Source organism: Puma concolor, chromosome F2 (genome assembly GCF_028749965.1).
Source record: "Puma concolor isolate L17-30 chromosome F2, mPumCon1.1.hap2, whole genome shotgun sequence".
Taxonomy (NCBI): Eukaryota; Metazoa; Chordata; class Mammalia; order Carnivora; family Felidae; genus Puma; species Puma concolor.
In genome coordinates this window covers 19,196,608-19,212,512 of record NC_141684.1, presented here as the reverse complement: position 1 = coordinate 19,212,512, position 15,905 = coordinate 19,196,608, and the positions used below count along the sequence as shown (strand labels likewise).

The 15,905-nt window shown below is 42.7% G+C and overlaps 1 protein-coding gene across 2 annotated transcripts in view; it reads right to left on the bottom strand.

Annotated features, from left to right (window-relative positions):
• The window catches only part of SNTB1 (syntrophin beta 1), a 238,824-nt gene extending 238,177 nt beyond the window's left edge, over window positions 1–647 (bottom strand). Inside the window, exon 1 of one of the 2 annotated variants that reach the window (XM_025923046.2) lies at window positions 515–647. The gene's annotated coding sequence lies outside the window, so the exon portion shown is untranslated. Of the gene's footprint in view, window positions 1–165; window positions 275–514 lie in introns of those variants that run through there. The other variant, XM_086695811.1, reaches the window with a different exon arrangement.
• Between the last annotated feature and the right edge of the window lie 15,258 nt (window positions 648–15,905).

The following is a 15,905-nucleotide window of genomic DNA, read 5'->3' as shown; positions in this document are numbered from 1 at the left end:
AAAAGAAGAAGGAGAGGCAGAAACAGGGGAGGGGAAAAAAGCCAGCTGCCAGGCGCAAAAGCCCAAACCCAGGGGAGCCGCGGAGCAGCTCGGCGCCGGGAGGCTGGCTGGGAGGAGGCGCGCCCGCGGGGAAGGGCGGGGACCCGCCGCCCCGCGGACGCTCACCTGTTCCAGCCGCCGCGGCCTCGGCGCCCTCGCGCCGCTCGCCGGCTCAGACCCCCGCCGCCTCCCTCGGCCGAGCGCCGGGCGCCGCAGGGACAGCTTCCCCGCGCCGGCTCCCCGACCCCGCCCAGCCCGCGCCTCTCCACCCTCCCCTTTCCGCGGGCGCCCGCGCCGCACCTCTGCTGGGACTGCGCGTGCTGCCGAGGTCCCCGCACGCGACGCTCCTGCCCCCTCCCTTTCTTACGTCCCGCTGCATCGTCCCTCAGTCCTGACCCCCAGCTGTATCTCCATCCACGCCTCCTCACTCGGGCTTCCTCCAACCGGGGCTTGGCTTCTCCTGCCGAGTTCTTACCTGTCTGTCCCTTGCGCACGGACTCTCAGGTGAACTCAGACGGAGGCCCCAGGTTCTCGCAAAGTTAAGAGGGAAGGCTGTCCCAAGAACTCAGAATGAGACGTCAGCAGAACCCGAGTGTCCGAAACTTCCTCACTTGAAATGCAGGACGTCTTTCTGCCAGATCTCTGGAGAGGTGCCTGTGCTGGCGGGGGTTTTCAGCAGGTCACTGCCTGCCCCAGACCCCGGGAACAAATGCCTTCCCAGCTTTAACACCGAATATGCTCTGTGCTTCTGACCCATCTTTTCTCCCCCAGTGCCGTCCCAAGTGCTTCCTGGGACTTTCTCTTTCTCCCCAAGATCCACTAAGGGAAGTTAATTGTTTGAGAACTCAATTTCAATGGGCAGTATCCGAAAAGTTCCTTTACTAGTTGCTTATTTGGAGCTCAGGCTGCGTTTTTCCAGGGGAAGGTTGTAATTGTTGGTTACCTTCCCAGGCCAATCCGGGAATGCCAACATAACCCGTGTCATAGCTTAACCTCACTGAGCCCTCCTGTTCTTTGAACCTCTCAGGTTCTCCCCCTCAACCATAATCAGGCGCCATGGACCTCCCCAAGAGTTTTAAGTCTCTCATGTATCCCTTCCCCCTTCCTACCTCACCCCTCTGTCCAAAATCAAAATAAAACAAAACTCACAAATCTGCTGTTCTTAAAGGTAAACCCAACCCCGCAAGATGTCAGGAGGAAAGAAACCTTATCAAACACATTCCCATTGATGCGCATCACCGTTGACATTATGGAACATGCTCTAACCCTTCCAGAACGACCCACACTATTAGTTGACAATGCTTTAAAACCCAGACAATCCCTAAAGGGTAGCTGTAGTTCCAGGCAGTGTCCCGGAATGAAATGAAAACATTTGGACTTCTTTGGAGAAGTCACTGCACGCAGGTCAGCGGGGGCCCCTGGCTTCATGCTTCCTCTTGAAGCTCCCTCCTTTCCTACATTTTTAACCCACCAGTTTTCTACAAGATCTGTGTTCTTTCATGTAAAGGTACCATAGCAGGGAGAGCAGCCCCAGCATCAGATAGGAAGCCCATTCGGGTCTACCACTGTGGGGTGGGAAAAGCAGTTGGGACTGCCCTCTGCTTCAGAGCTGAGGATTCACTCATATCACTCTTCAGAGAAATCAGAGCCTGAGTGTCTATGCAGTAACCCAAAATACCTAGGAGGAAATAGGCACCAGAACACCAGCATGATGATTTAGAAATCAAAACTGATCTGCCCCCAGACCAAAATCCTCCATTTCCATGATGCCTGCGTCTTGCCTCTGTGGTCAGGCAAGGTGGGAGGCCCAGGCAGAACTAGAAGTAACTCATTGATTTGCCAGAAGATACCACAGGGTCTGGAATGGCAATTTCTCAGAGTCTCTGTGACAAGCACATTGTTTCTGTGTAAGCAAACCTACATGGGAAAGAAGCAGGTACCTTGCTTAAAGGTAGGGGAGACCAATATTTAATGTCATTAGGCCTCAGACATGCAGGTGGCTCTGTTGGTGGAATTGTAACAACAGCCCCTATTCTACATGCTTTACACATATTAACTTAATCCTCCCACCAATTCTCGGGGATCCATACTATTATCATCACTCCCACTTCATAGGTGAAAAAGTAGAGATACAGGTTTAATAACTTGTCTGGGGCATGTAGCTAGTAAATGGCAGTCAGGATTTGAAGCCAGATAGGATGAGTCTGGACTCTTAACCCTTGTCCCACACTCTCCTGAAGGTCCTTGGAGCCTGTTAGAGACAGGGTGCACCCTGCAGTGAGGCCAGCCTTTCCCCTGGGAGGGAGCACCCAGACGCCCTGGTTGTAGAAGGGGAGAGCCAGCCCCTGCCTCTGGCCTGTCCCTCCCTCTTTCCTAGGTTAGAGAGCACTCTGGCCTCCGCTAATTGACGCTTTTTTAAATTATTATTTTAGACGTGTTAATATGTTGAAACTGGTGACTGTTGTGGTTGTACAGGCCGAGAAGTCCTATCTCACCCCTCAAAGAGCTTTGCATCTCTGGCCTCTGACTAGTAATGCTGATTCTCAAGAGTAAATCTTGTTTACCTCATTTCTTAGTTCGTGGCGGGACTTGGAACTAGTGCACTGTAGCCCCTTAATCCTTGCAGTTAGGACACATCACCCCTTCCCAGGTCTCCTTTTTTTTTTTTTTTTTTTTTTAAAGAATGGTCCTAGAAAGCACTGACAAGACTTCCAGCTTCCTCATTTTAGAAGCGTGGCATTTGAAGCTCAGAGTAGAGCAATGACGGACCCAAGGCCACAATGTGGGTTTGTGGCAAAGCTGCATCTGGGCTGTCATGGCTACCGGTCCAACTCAGTGTTCCAGAAATTCTATCTGAAGCTCCCCAACCCCCTTTTTCCTTAAACCAGATTTCTTTTGCTTAGCTAGGTCTCCTATTGTGTTTTCTACTTCTGTCCTAAACTTTTGATTTTCATTTCTCACCCAGCTAGGACTGGGGTCCTCCTCTGTGTGTCCCTTCCCTGCGGGATGTGCATTTTCCTACAGAGGTTTGTGTGAACTTAGACTTGCAAGAGCAGGTCATGTGATCCTCAGTTTCACAGCGCAGCGCATGGTGGAAGGAACAGTGTTCATCCAATCAGTAGCCCCCACACAGTTTGGTTGTACAACCACTACATCCCAGGCAGTGTTCTAGGTGTTGTGATGTGGGAACAGACACACTGACAAAGGCATGCTTTATGAAGCTTACACTGTAGCTGGTGGTAGAGTGGAGGTAGAGAAAGACTACAAACACACAAGATATTTTCTTCCAGAAGTAAATGCTGGGAAGAACATACAGCAGTGTGATAGGGTCAAGAGTAACCAGGACGGGCAATTACCAGGAGTGGTGCTATTAAGGACAACCTTTGTGAGAGATGTGGATGGTAAGAAGAGGGGAGTCTTACAAAGATCTAGGGAAGACGGTCTCAGGAAGATGTGCCAGTACAATGCACCTGAGACAGAACCTGGCTTATCTGGTTCACAGGATCAGAAAGAGGTCAGCGTGGTTGGTGCAGCCTGTGGGAGGAAGAGAGAGGTAGAGGCAAGATCAGAGAGGTAGGCTGGACCAGATCACAAGGTAGGGCCTCGGAAGATTGCAACATACCTGTCCTCCTTGTCCTCTTGAGCTGCAAGAGCCAAACATTTTGGATTGTCGAAGACAGTGTCGATTTCAAGCATTGCTTACTATTACCTACTGAGTAAACTTCTACTGGGTGGAACACAGGATCCAGTGTTTGGGTTTGGAAAATATCATCACTGTATTTGGGGCACCATTTCATGAAGAGTAGGCTGAGCATCTTTAGGGAGATTTATCCAATACACAGGGTGGACAGTGGCTATAAGGTGAATAGTGAAGAGGAAACAAAGAGGTTTTTGATATCTAGGGGGCAATTAGAGAACAGAACAAGAGAGAAGGGGGATGCTCACAGGAAGGGTACTTGAAATGCAAAACCCCGGAGGTGAGGCCTAGGGATGTCAATACCATAGGCTAAATGCTTAAGGAGTCCCTACTCTGGTGAAGAACTGAGGGCGTTGCAGGAGGCCCACCCTAGTATGCAAAGAGAATTTCCTACAGGAAGACAGACATGAACACAGAGTACACGGGGGCCTGAGCCGGCTGCAATGCTGAGTGTGAAATCAGTGGCTAAAGCAAAATGCTGGCTTATAGATTCTCACCTCAGAGATCAAGCACTGAGACTGGGGGACAGCACCGGCAGGTTCTTTCTTCTCTGGTACACCCCGGTTGGCTAACAGGTACATCATCAATTTTAAAAAGGGTTGGCAAACACCCTCTATTGCATGTGCTTGGCTTTTCTCTGGGCGGGTCCTTGATAAACTAGATGGACCACCACCCAGACTATCACCCAGCCAGTCAGTCAGGTGAGAGTTATCTGACTGCTCACCATGGGGGTGCTGCTTGGGGGACTTTTCCGGGAGCAGGGCTGGCCCAAGGCAGAACTGAAAGTACTTAGATGTTGTCTTCCAGCTTCTCTGACTGGGTTCTACTCCTGTTACTTCCCTTCCTTAACAACCTGCTGTTGAAACAAACCTGATACCAGCCTTAATATCTACATAAGTCTTAACATTTATACCAGTCTTAATATTTATATTCATCCTATAAATTTAAGTCACTTTTCTAAGGGATTGTACATTTGAGCCTTTTTAAAATTGTGAGTGATCAGTTAGAACTTAGGTTAAAGGCACGTTGGGACAAAATGGCTCTTTGAAATCCCAGAAAGAAAGATAACCCTATGCATATTGGGAACTTTAGCAAGTTAGCCTAAGTAGGCATAAACATGTCTGGTCTGAGGGTGAGGAGGAATAAGGAATCACAGTTTCCTCCATACACATCTTTCGAATAATATGAAATGAAATGGACATGACATTTCAAATAACTATCTCACAGTCTTGTTTCTTAGGCTCCAAAAGAGATTGGTTATTAAATTACTTTGAGAACCTTCAGGCTCAAGAGGTCTATATATGAGGGAAACTCACTTTTTTCCACACTGTCTCCATTTACTTTATGGAATCACCCCCCGCCCCCCAAGACTCTCCCTTGACCCATGAGAAAGTTCGTCTCATATTCTACGTCACAACCTGATAGCCCATTTTTCTTCATCACCCAATTTATTCCCTCCCATTGTAGCAGGGTTCTCTTAGATAATCTCCCTGTTAGCTCCTTGTACTGCACTCTTAGTCTATCGCATGGCTATGTGCAGATCCTTTTTTATCCTAGATTGAATTCTCACCCATTCCTTCTATTCCCTGACTCCAATTGGAACCTGAGCTAGTTCCCAAACACCACATCTCCCACCTTTCTGCCTTCTCTGGCAAGAACCTCACGTTCTTTGACGGCTCTGGGTCTCTCAAACATTACAACAACATTTTTGATGCCTGGTAATACCTGTAGATCATGAAATGTTTATGGTCTTCCATTTCTCATCATTTAGTAAACTCTAGCACTTTCTTTAAATTATGCTCTGTCTTTTCCCCCAGCCCCTAACAATCTAGATGTGTTTGGGTAATTTAAGCTCCTGGTTCATGTTTTTCCTTTTTAAATGCATTTCTCTACCTTCAGCAGCCAGACATGAGTATTTTTAGGGAAACTTCAATGTATTCTGCCCCATGTTGTGTTTATGGTTTGGAACTAGTTCCTTCACTTCTAGACCTTAGTTGAGCTTAGGAATTTTATTCTGACTTGGTAGAAAGGTAGGAAATAGCAAGGATTAATGACCCAGTAAGTAACTAAACATCAGATGACATTTAGGTTTTGGAATCTAAAGCCTACATATTAAGCTAAGGGAACACTCCCTCAAGCTCGAGGAGAACAAACCGAGCTTCACGAAGATAAAGGTTTTGCCTTGGTCTTACGGAAGCACAGACTTTGGAGAATGAGATAAGAGAGAACAAACATTCCTAGCAGTGGGAACAACTTGGTCAAAGGCAGGAAGAGAAGGATGAACGGATTATCTTCACTGAGCCATGGGTTGATCAGCTTAGAATGGTTTGGGAACAAAGTAAGGCAGAGATCTGGTAAAAAGATAGTATTATTAGTCAGAATGCTTGGCTCCAAATGATAGGATCTTAACCAATGCTAAACACCGAATGGGAAATGCATGAGCTCACATAGCCAATTTGCTAAGGGCAAGAGAAAGGCTAGCCTTGAGTACGGCTGGAACTGATACCAGTGCACCTCATTCTTTCAGATTGCACAAGGCCAAACGGTGGCCACTGGCACTGCCAAGGTTTATAGTACCCAGCTCAGCTTCCAACAAGGAAAGGCCTCTTTTCCCCTGGTCTCAACTAGAAAAGTATCCCAAGGGAGAAAGTTGGTTCAGCTTGGATCACATATCTTCTTTAGTGGCTGAAGATAGATACCATGATTGACAGATCCCAATACAGCCCTGTGGGTGGAATGGGGATGATAAGTAATTCACCAAAATAAATGGATACATTTACTAGAATAAGGCAGGAAAAGAGGCCTGGGCCAGACCAAATTATAATTCCCCACTACAGATAAGCTGGAGCCTATTTACCCTATCTGTGGAATTTATCCTAAAGGTACTGGGAAGCCAATGATTCTTCCTAATCAAGGGAGAAGTGTAATAAAAACAGATCCAGGGGAAGATTAATCTGTTGACAGAATGAGGAATGGGTTAGTTGGAAACACTGAAGTGTCTTAGCATGATTTCTTGCACACATAAGGAACACAAGTCTTTGGGGCTACTGAAGACAAGAAAACAACCTAGAAAGATTATTCAATAGCCTAAGCAGGGATAACCAAGAAGCTGCATTTGTGCATAAATAGAAGAGATCGTTTAAAAAACTATTAAACAGATTGTGATAATTTACCGTATAGAGAATTAGGAAGAGGAGAAGCCGTGAAATAAGAAGTCATTTTTATTCAATCTTTACGCTCTGGTAGGCACTGTATGTATGTACAAAACACATGTCGTTGATTCCAGACAGCAACCATTTGATGTAGGTAATGTTATCGCCATATTACAGATGAGAATGTTGAGTTAAACAAGGTCACATTGCCTCTAAGTGTTTGAGTTGGGATTTAAGTCTTGTCCTAATTGGTTCTGTTTGATTCCAAACTCGTGCTTTTTAATTGTTACAATATACAAGGTATGAGCTTAGGTGGCCAGGAAGGAGAGGGCAGAACTAGTCAAGAGGTGGTACGAGTTTCTTTTAGATTTGTTGAATTTGAGGGCACGGTAGAACAATCAACAAGTAGGCATTGAAGTCAAGGGCCTGGATATGGGCATTTTGGTATCATTTGCTTAGACTAGAGTCTAATACGATCAAGGGAGAAACTTCACAGAGAAGACAGCAGTGGCTCTTTGGTAATGAGAGCAAGAAAATGGAAAGTCAAAGGATGATGCTTAAAAAATGTTACAAGCAGAGTTAATGGGGTCTGGCAGTCGATTTGGATGTGGGGAGCAAAGGAAAAGAGATTGATTACGGGGAGGGAAATCCATAAGTATATGCTAGCTTTTGAATTGCTTCTCTGCATAATCATACTAGAACTATACAAAAATAGGCCCAATTAACTGCAAAATTTGGAAGCCCTGAGGCAGAAGACATGTTTAAAAGCAAAGGGTTACTGTCCTACTTCTGGAATGGAAATTCAAGCCCTCTGAGGTGTCACAAGTCACTGAATTTACATACAGGGTCCACCAAACTAAACTCCAAGGATGCACTGATGCCTGAAAGCTCTGGTCTGCCTGGTGAAGGAACAAAGAAAATTAGAGTAAGCAAAAGGCAGAGCCTGGAGACAATCCCAGGTAGCTGCTTCCTTTTCCCATTTCCATGGATGGCAATATTTCATACCACAGGGGAAGGGGTTTGTGGTGGGAGTAACAGGAAGGAGTTCTCCTAGGACAGTGCTGGAATAAAATGGCAAGAGTCAGGAGTAGCTAGAATGACTGGCATATTAAACAGTGAGGAAAAAATACTTTCATAAGTACTTTAAAGACAAAAACAAATTGTCAACAGGCTGACTAGAATTTCTATTTTTCATACATTTCTATTAAGTATTATTTTCTCCAGGGCAGGGGCTGTGCTTAACATTTTATAGCTGTTGTAGAATTAAAGAGCTTCAAGGAAACATCTAGCAATTGTTCCCAAACTTTGGAGGGAATTAGAACCACCTGGGGAGCATGTTAAAAAGCAGATATTGAATTCAGTAATTCCTTCTACATTTATTAGCAGACATACTACTGAAATGAGGATCTTTCTTCCAAGTACAGTCATTTTTGTGCCTGTTGTTTCTTAATTTCACTATGATGTACATTCTTATCTAATGTGCTCTACCCCATTAGTATTATTATTCTGTTTTCTGCTTACATATACCAAATTTGGCCAGCATGAAACTCCTCAAGCTGACTCCTATGTACTTTTGATAGGTCCCCATTGTCTTTAAGCATATTTTTTTTTTCTTTTTGTTTTCTGCCATAACAAGCTATTCCAGGATCAACTTGTATTTTATCTGCCTAGCCCTGGGATCAGCCATTCCTTAAGGACCTCTAGTTCCTTTTAGTATGAAATGTTATTTAAGAACCACGATCTGGAGACTAGATGTGCTTATTTCTACTATGAAGGTAGGTATGTTGAGTTTGTATTCATATCCAATTCAAATACAACATGTAAGGTACTTTCTTACTTTCTCTTTTCCATATTTTTGTCTTCCAATACATGAGAATCTGGTTTCCAAAAATGTCAACGTATTTATTCATCTTGCTGTGTCCTACAATATAGAAATTATTTCAGAGTTATGATCACTATTCCAATAGCAATACCAACAACAAACCAACCTAGTAAGTTAAAAATTGGTTTGCAATTCGTTTGTCTTTAGAATGTATTCCAATAAAGGTGCACAAAGTACCATATAGATGTTTGATCCAATTTACCAGCTAAATATCTCGATATGGGAAAACAGGCAGACCCAGACTGGGGGGAGGGGAACATTCTACAAAACAAGTGTCCTGGATTTCCCAAAAATGTCAAGTCATGGAAGACAAAAAACATGGTAGAATTTTCTAAATGAAAGGAAGCTAAAGAGACATGAAAACCAAATAAAATGCAAAATCTTAGATTAGATCATCAAAGAAAAAATACAAGGACATTGTTTTGGTGGCATTCAAAGACATTATATATTTGATAATATAATTGTATCACCGTTAACCAAATTACTTGGGTGTGATAATGGCATTATCATTAGAGAATGTCTTCATTCTTAGAAGATATGCACTAATGTGTTTAGGTGTGAAATGATGTCCTTAACTGACTTTCAAATGGGAAGAGAGGAATTACCCAGAAAATGTGGCAAACCATCAACTGCCTTCCAAATAGAAGAGACAGAAAAAGAGAGCAAGAGCAAAAGATCTACGAAGCAAATATGGCGAAATTAACAATAAGTGAATCTAGTGAAAGATAAATGGGGGTTCGTTATTCTTTCAACTTTTTAATGGAGTCAATACTGTTTTTTTGTTTTTTGTTTTCAAAATAGAGTTGGAGATAGTAATGAAGAAACCTAAGCTTCAGCCCAAAGGATTCTGATGTCTTATATAGGGTCTGGAAATGTACATGTTTTTCAAGGGATTTCTAATGCAGATAAGTTAGCATTCTTGAAAAGGCTGAGCAGACATGTGTTATTTTACAGATGTGGGAACCTAAGGTCAAAGACTCCAAAAGGTCACACATCCTTGGAAGCAAAGCCATGACCAAATCTTCCTTCTCCCAGGAATCGGTGGTTCTAGATCAGTCAAACCTGAGAATATATTGGGTACTCCATAAATATTTAGTAATTGTGGGTAATCCTGAATGGTAGGGTGGACAAAGAAAAAGGAACTGATTTCATGCTCCCTGATTTTGACCCAGGCACTTTCAGATACTTTCAATACTGCAATCTTTCAAAGAACCCAGCAGGGTGTAAATGGATAATCCATTTTTTATGTATGGAGAAACCATGGCTAAGAGAGTAAGCAATTTTGAGGTCAAACTGTCTAGATTTAAGTCCCAGCCCTCTAATTTACTGGCTCTATGACACTAGGGAAAGTATTTAATTCTTCTAAGCTTCCTTTTACTCACCTGTAAAATTTGTGTTAATTTTTTTTTTAATCTCACGGCATTATTGTAAAGATTAAATAGTGTATATAAGGCACTTGGCACAGGCCCACATAAAGTCAGAAAAAGTGATTGGAGTAATGTTAACTAGTCATGACAGAGATCAGACAGAGCTAGTAAATGGTAAACATTCTAGTTAAGGCGTATAGCTTAAGACAAGAGGAAGAAGAATCTTCTGTATAGTTAAATATAAGTGTACCGTATATAAATTCGCTTTGAGGTCTCTTGCTCTTTCTTCTGTCCCCTTCTTTTGCCTCCCTTCCTCATTCCTAAAACAAACTGAAAATTTTAACTATGCATTGGGATAGCAAGAACTGTATGTGGGATGCAAAGATTCATAATCAAGTGTAAGGGCTGGCAAACTATGGTCCAGCTGCTTGTTTTTGTAAATTAAGTTTTATTGGAACACAGCCATGCCCATTTGTTTACATGTTGTCTATGGCTGCTTTCATAGTCAGTGGCAGGCAAAGTTGAGTAATAATGTCAGAGACTGTAGAAGCCTCTGACCTTGAACCCCTTGACTGTAGAGATCGTCAAAAATATAAAAATAGTTCTAATCTGGTCCTTTGCAGAAAAGGAATGACCACTGGTCTAGTGCATTAGAATGCTGACCTGAAGCAACTTTTATTTTTTACATTTTTTTAAATGTTTATTTATTTTTGAGAGAGATAGAGAGAGAGAGAGAGAGAGAGAGAGAGAGAGCAGGGAAGGGGCAAAGAGAGGAGACACAGAATCCAAAGCAGGCTCCAGGCTCTGAGCTGTCAGCACAGAGCCCAACGTGGGGCTCAAACCCACGAACAGTGAGATCATGACCTGAGCAGAAGTCAGATGCTTAACTAACTGAGCCACCCAGGTGCCCCATTCTGAAGCAACTTTAAAAGCAGGGGAATCTGGAACTCAGGTTAAGGGACACTGGTCTGGCAAATAGTGGGCATTCCAATCCATGATAGCTATCATTATTATATATAAAGAAACACAAAAGAGAATCAGAACCAGCTTTGGAAAGTGCTTACAAAGGGTCAGTTCATGTTTTCTCGTGCAATATTCACATCAGCTCTGTTACTCCAGGTTACACTCAAGGTTACATCTGTTTGGGGTGGAAGGACTGGAATTCAGATTTCAGTTTGACAAACTCCACATCACATCCCCTTCCTCTGGGTCACCCTGCCCCTTTGCCACATTGTGGGCTTCAGTTGACTGAAGCTCTGATTTTACATCTGTGGTCCTCTGAGCAAGGGCCTTTAAATCATTTTTAAAGGGGAGCCCTCAAGAGGATCAGCCTCTCTTCCAAAGGGTGAGTCTTTGGCAACCCTAACATTGCTGTGTTTTAAACTCTGTCCCACAGGGTTTCTGAAAGATTAAGAAACTACCGTTGTTCCTTTTGGAGTCACCAACATCAATGCTCCCAGTAAAAGTAGCTTTATATAAAAGGCAGGACAAGGGAGTCCTATTTTTGCACAAATGCAACACAATTTTATTGACATTTTTCCCCCCCAGAAAGCCAAGCAGCTGAAAATTTGTTTGGGGGTTATTGAGGATTTCTTTTTTTCTTTCTTTATTTCTTCTTCTTTTTTTTTTTTTTCTCAAAAAGAGAATTTTGTTTTTCCCAATTGAATCTACTTCAAGTGAACTTAGATTCTATCACAAAAAGTCCTATATAATCAATGAGATCTGAAATTCTTTCAAGGCTAAAGTTATTGCAACTCTATGTTAGGGATGGAGAGGCTTGTGACAGTAGGCAAATAATATATATATTTACATTATTATGTTACCTTATTATATTTATTCTTGTTTATGTTATTCTTCACCTCCAAAAGGAAAAACGCCCTCCTTCAATTTTCTTTTTAATTTTTTTGAGAGACACAGAAAGAAGGAGGGGCAGAGAATCCCAAGCAGGCTCCATGTTGTCAGTGCAGAGCCCAACACGGAGCTCAAACTCACAAACTATGAGACCATGACCTGAGCCAAAATCGAGAGTCAGATACTCAACCACCTGAGCCACCCAGGGGCCCCTCTTTCAATTTTCTTGAATTACTCTGCCCTCTAACTTTTTATTCAACTTTCCAAACTTTGATAGAGACATAAGTTATAGAAGAGGTTTTCTCTATTACAAGAAAGCCATGCAAGTGCTGTGGTAAACTATCAGTAACTATCAGTAATAAGATCTGTGCAAATCTAGATGGCACAAACTTCCTGTAAATGGCACCAGCACTCAGCAACAGCCAGGAATTGTTGCCATTTGGAAAGGCATAGGGGCCAGATCTTCTGGTTATCCAGGACGATCAAGAGATCTACTTTTAAATGATTCTTGAAATTTGGCTCAACCTATTAGAATGGCTATTATCGAAAAGATGAGAGCTAACAAATTCTGGTGAGAATATGGAGAAAAGGAAACCCCTGTGCACTCTTGGTGGGAATGTAAATTGGTGCAGCCACTACGGAATGCAGTCTGGAGGTTCTTCAAGAAATTACAAATAGAACAATCATATGACCCAGCAATCCTGCTTCTGAGTGTATATCTGAAGGAAACAAAATCATGATCTTGAAGAGATACCTCTATTCCCGTGTTTATTGTAGATAAAGAAATAGGGTAACTATAAATACAGTAGAGTATTATTCAGCCATAAAAAGAATAAATTCCTGTCATTTATGACAACATGGATGAAACTTGAGAGCATTATGCTAAGTAAAATATGTCAGACAGGGAAAAAACAAGTACTGTATGATTTCTCTTATATGTGGAATCTACAAGAATGAACTCATAGGAACAGAGAGTGCATTGGGGTTGCTAGGGGTGGGGGGCGCAGTGAGGAAAATGGGTGATCAGAAGGTACAAACTTCCAGTTACAAAATGAATGACTTCTGGGGATACAATGCACAAAATGGCGACTATAGTTACCGGTACCCTATTGTACACCTGAGAGTTGCTAAGACAGTAGGTCTTAAAAGTTCTCCCCACAAAGTAAAAAAAAAGGTAACTATGTAAGGGCTGGATACGTTAAGTAACCTTACTGTGTTAATCATTTCACAATATGGATGTATATCAAATTATCATGTTGTACACCTTAAACATACACAATGTCATATGTCAACTTTATCTCAGTTAAGCTGGAAAAATTTTGTCTTAAAAACGTGTTGAATGTAATTTGGCCCCACAAATGAAAAGGACAAGCAGGGACGCCTGGCTGGCTCAGTCTGTTAAGTGGCTGACTCTTGATTTTCAGCTCAGGTGATAATCTCACTGTGGGACAGAGCCCCGCATCAGGCTCTGCACTGACAGCGTGGAGCCTGCTTGGGATGCTCTCTCCCTCTCTTTCTGCCCCTCCCCCGCTCCGGTGTGCATGTGCACACTCTCTCTCTAAAAAAGAAAAGACAAGAAAAGAAAATGCAAAGAAAAGCAAAGAAAAAAGACAAGCAAACCAAAGACACATACAGTCTGGTGTTGATCTTTAGATCATGATTCTGTATCTCCCAATGAAAGAACTGAACTAAGGGTCTGCATTTCTAGATCTGTCTGGGAAGTTAATATATGGCAATTCTGTTCCTCAGAGCTCGGATACAGTCTCATGTTCTCACAGAATCATATCTCTGAGCTCCAAGGTCTATTCATCCCTGTTCATACAATAAGTGGAATGCTTACAAGGTAAGTTTTTTGGCAACTAGCCAGCTGGCCTTTCTTCTGCTTCATGGTGTATTCCTTCAACCCATACCAGTGCCCAAACTACTAACAGAAATAAGATGGCAGACGTTTTGCTTTCTACTCTATGGTTCAACACCAGACTAGATGCTTTTATATTAGGTTCTGAAAAAAAAAAAAAAAAGTGTGCAACAGCTATCTGATATTAATTTTCCACCTCTTTTCAAAATCCCAGTTGTCAAGAAGCAAACACTCCCAAATGCTTGCAGCAAAAGCAAATGAAAAGAAACCCAAACAACGTGAACTAAAGGGTGTGAAAAACGGGACTTGCATAGAGGTGAAGTTTGGGTTTATTTGACTCTATCGAAGTTCCAGTATTCTCTGCACTTTGTATTCTTGGTAAACGTAGTCAACCCAGAGAACATTTCTGGGTCAGTACCTGGGCTTTGCTCCCTTTAAATGCCCCTAATATTTTAGAAATTAGCTTTAGTCACACCACAGGCTTAATGCAGGCGCGGGGGCAGAGTTTAAGGAGCAAGCGGAGGTGGTTGTGATCAGTCTTGGAAAGTACAGCCTGACCTTCCATCATCCAGGGAGGCGCACATTTCAAGGCTACAGATACTAACCATGCTCAGAGGTCTAGTGCTTTCCGGGAGAAACAGCCTACCTCTTTTTTTTTTTTTTCTTTCCTAGACAATCCTAACAAATGTAATTTACCCAACCATTCTCAGGTCTTTCATTTTTATACTATATTACTGTTTGAAAATGTTTTCATATAGATGATGGCAACGGGTCCTCAAAACACCTGGAAAGGTAGACAGATCAGATATTGTTAAGCATCATTTCCTGCTGAGGACACAAAAGACTAGCAAGTTTGTGAGACTTTACCAAGGTTACTGTTAGTCAGGTTTTCTGAGTTAGCTTGAGCATTTTTCTTCAGTCTCCAGAGAATTATAGCTCTATGCAATATGTGCTTATTCTGTTGAGGTCCACAACTTTCATTTTTATTTTTTTAAATATGAAATTCATTGTCAAATTTATTTCCATACAACACCCGGTGCTCATCCCAACAGGTGCCTTCCTCAATGCCCATCACCCACCCTCCCCTCCCTCCAACCCCCCACCAACCCTCAGTTTATTCTCAGTTTTTAAGGGTTCTCAACTTTTAAACCTGATTCATGTGTCCCTCTTAACTTTGACCTCAATATTATTTAACTATTCCAATAATTTCAGAAGTAATTATTGACTAATCTATAAATAGCCTGTGCTAGACAATTTTATGGATTAAAAACACAGGACTTGGTTTCTGTTTCAAGGAATGGACAATGTGAATTAAAAAAATAATTATGTGAAGTTAAAAATTAGAGAAATAGAGGTAAAACTAAGAATAATAGGTCTGATAGCATGAGTCAAGGACAGAGCTCAGTACTTTACATGTACTATCTGATGTCATCTTTGAAACAACTCTCCAAGGCAACTGTGATTATCCATCTGACAGTGGAGGAAACTATTAAGTAACTTGCCCAAGGTCATAGCTAGCTACTGCCAGGGCTAGAATTCAACCACACGTCTGCCAGATGTCAAAGTCCTGGAAAGTTTCATTGTGTCATTCTGACTTTCTGAACACATAAAGGAGCCCACTGTGGTGGGGACTAAATACTTCAGTGTCCAGGAAAATGTGGAAGGTGGGCATCCTCAGAAAAGGACAGGGCGGTGGGTGTCGAGATGGAACTTGAAAGACATCGGTGAGCATGGATTGGTGCAGACCAGGTGGTGGGGAGGGAGGCACAGGTTGATTGGAAAAGCATGAGTGATGGCTGGGTGATTGGTTAAGTTGTGTGTTGCAATCACTCTCAGAGCTCAGGTGGCTTATCTGGCTAGAGAGCTATAGGTTAGCACCGTGTGTTCCTAGAGCTGGGTTTATAACTGTGCCTCTTTGTTCTGAAAGAGAATTTGTTGCTTTTGCCAAGTGCCTTAGCTTCCTGAGTTCAGGTACTCCCAGGAATAGATGAAAAACAAGATTTTGCAATATCCGCGGGAGAAGAGGGAAGGGGCTCCCCTAAGCAAGGAAGATTGGATT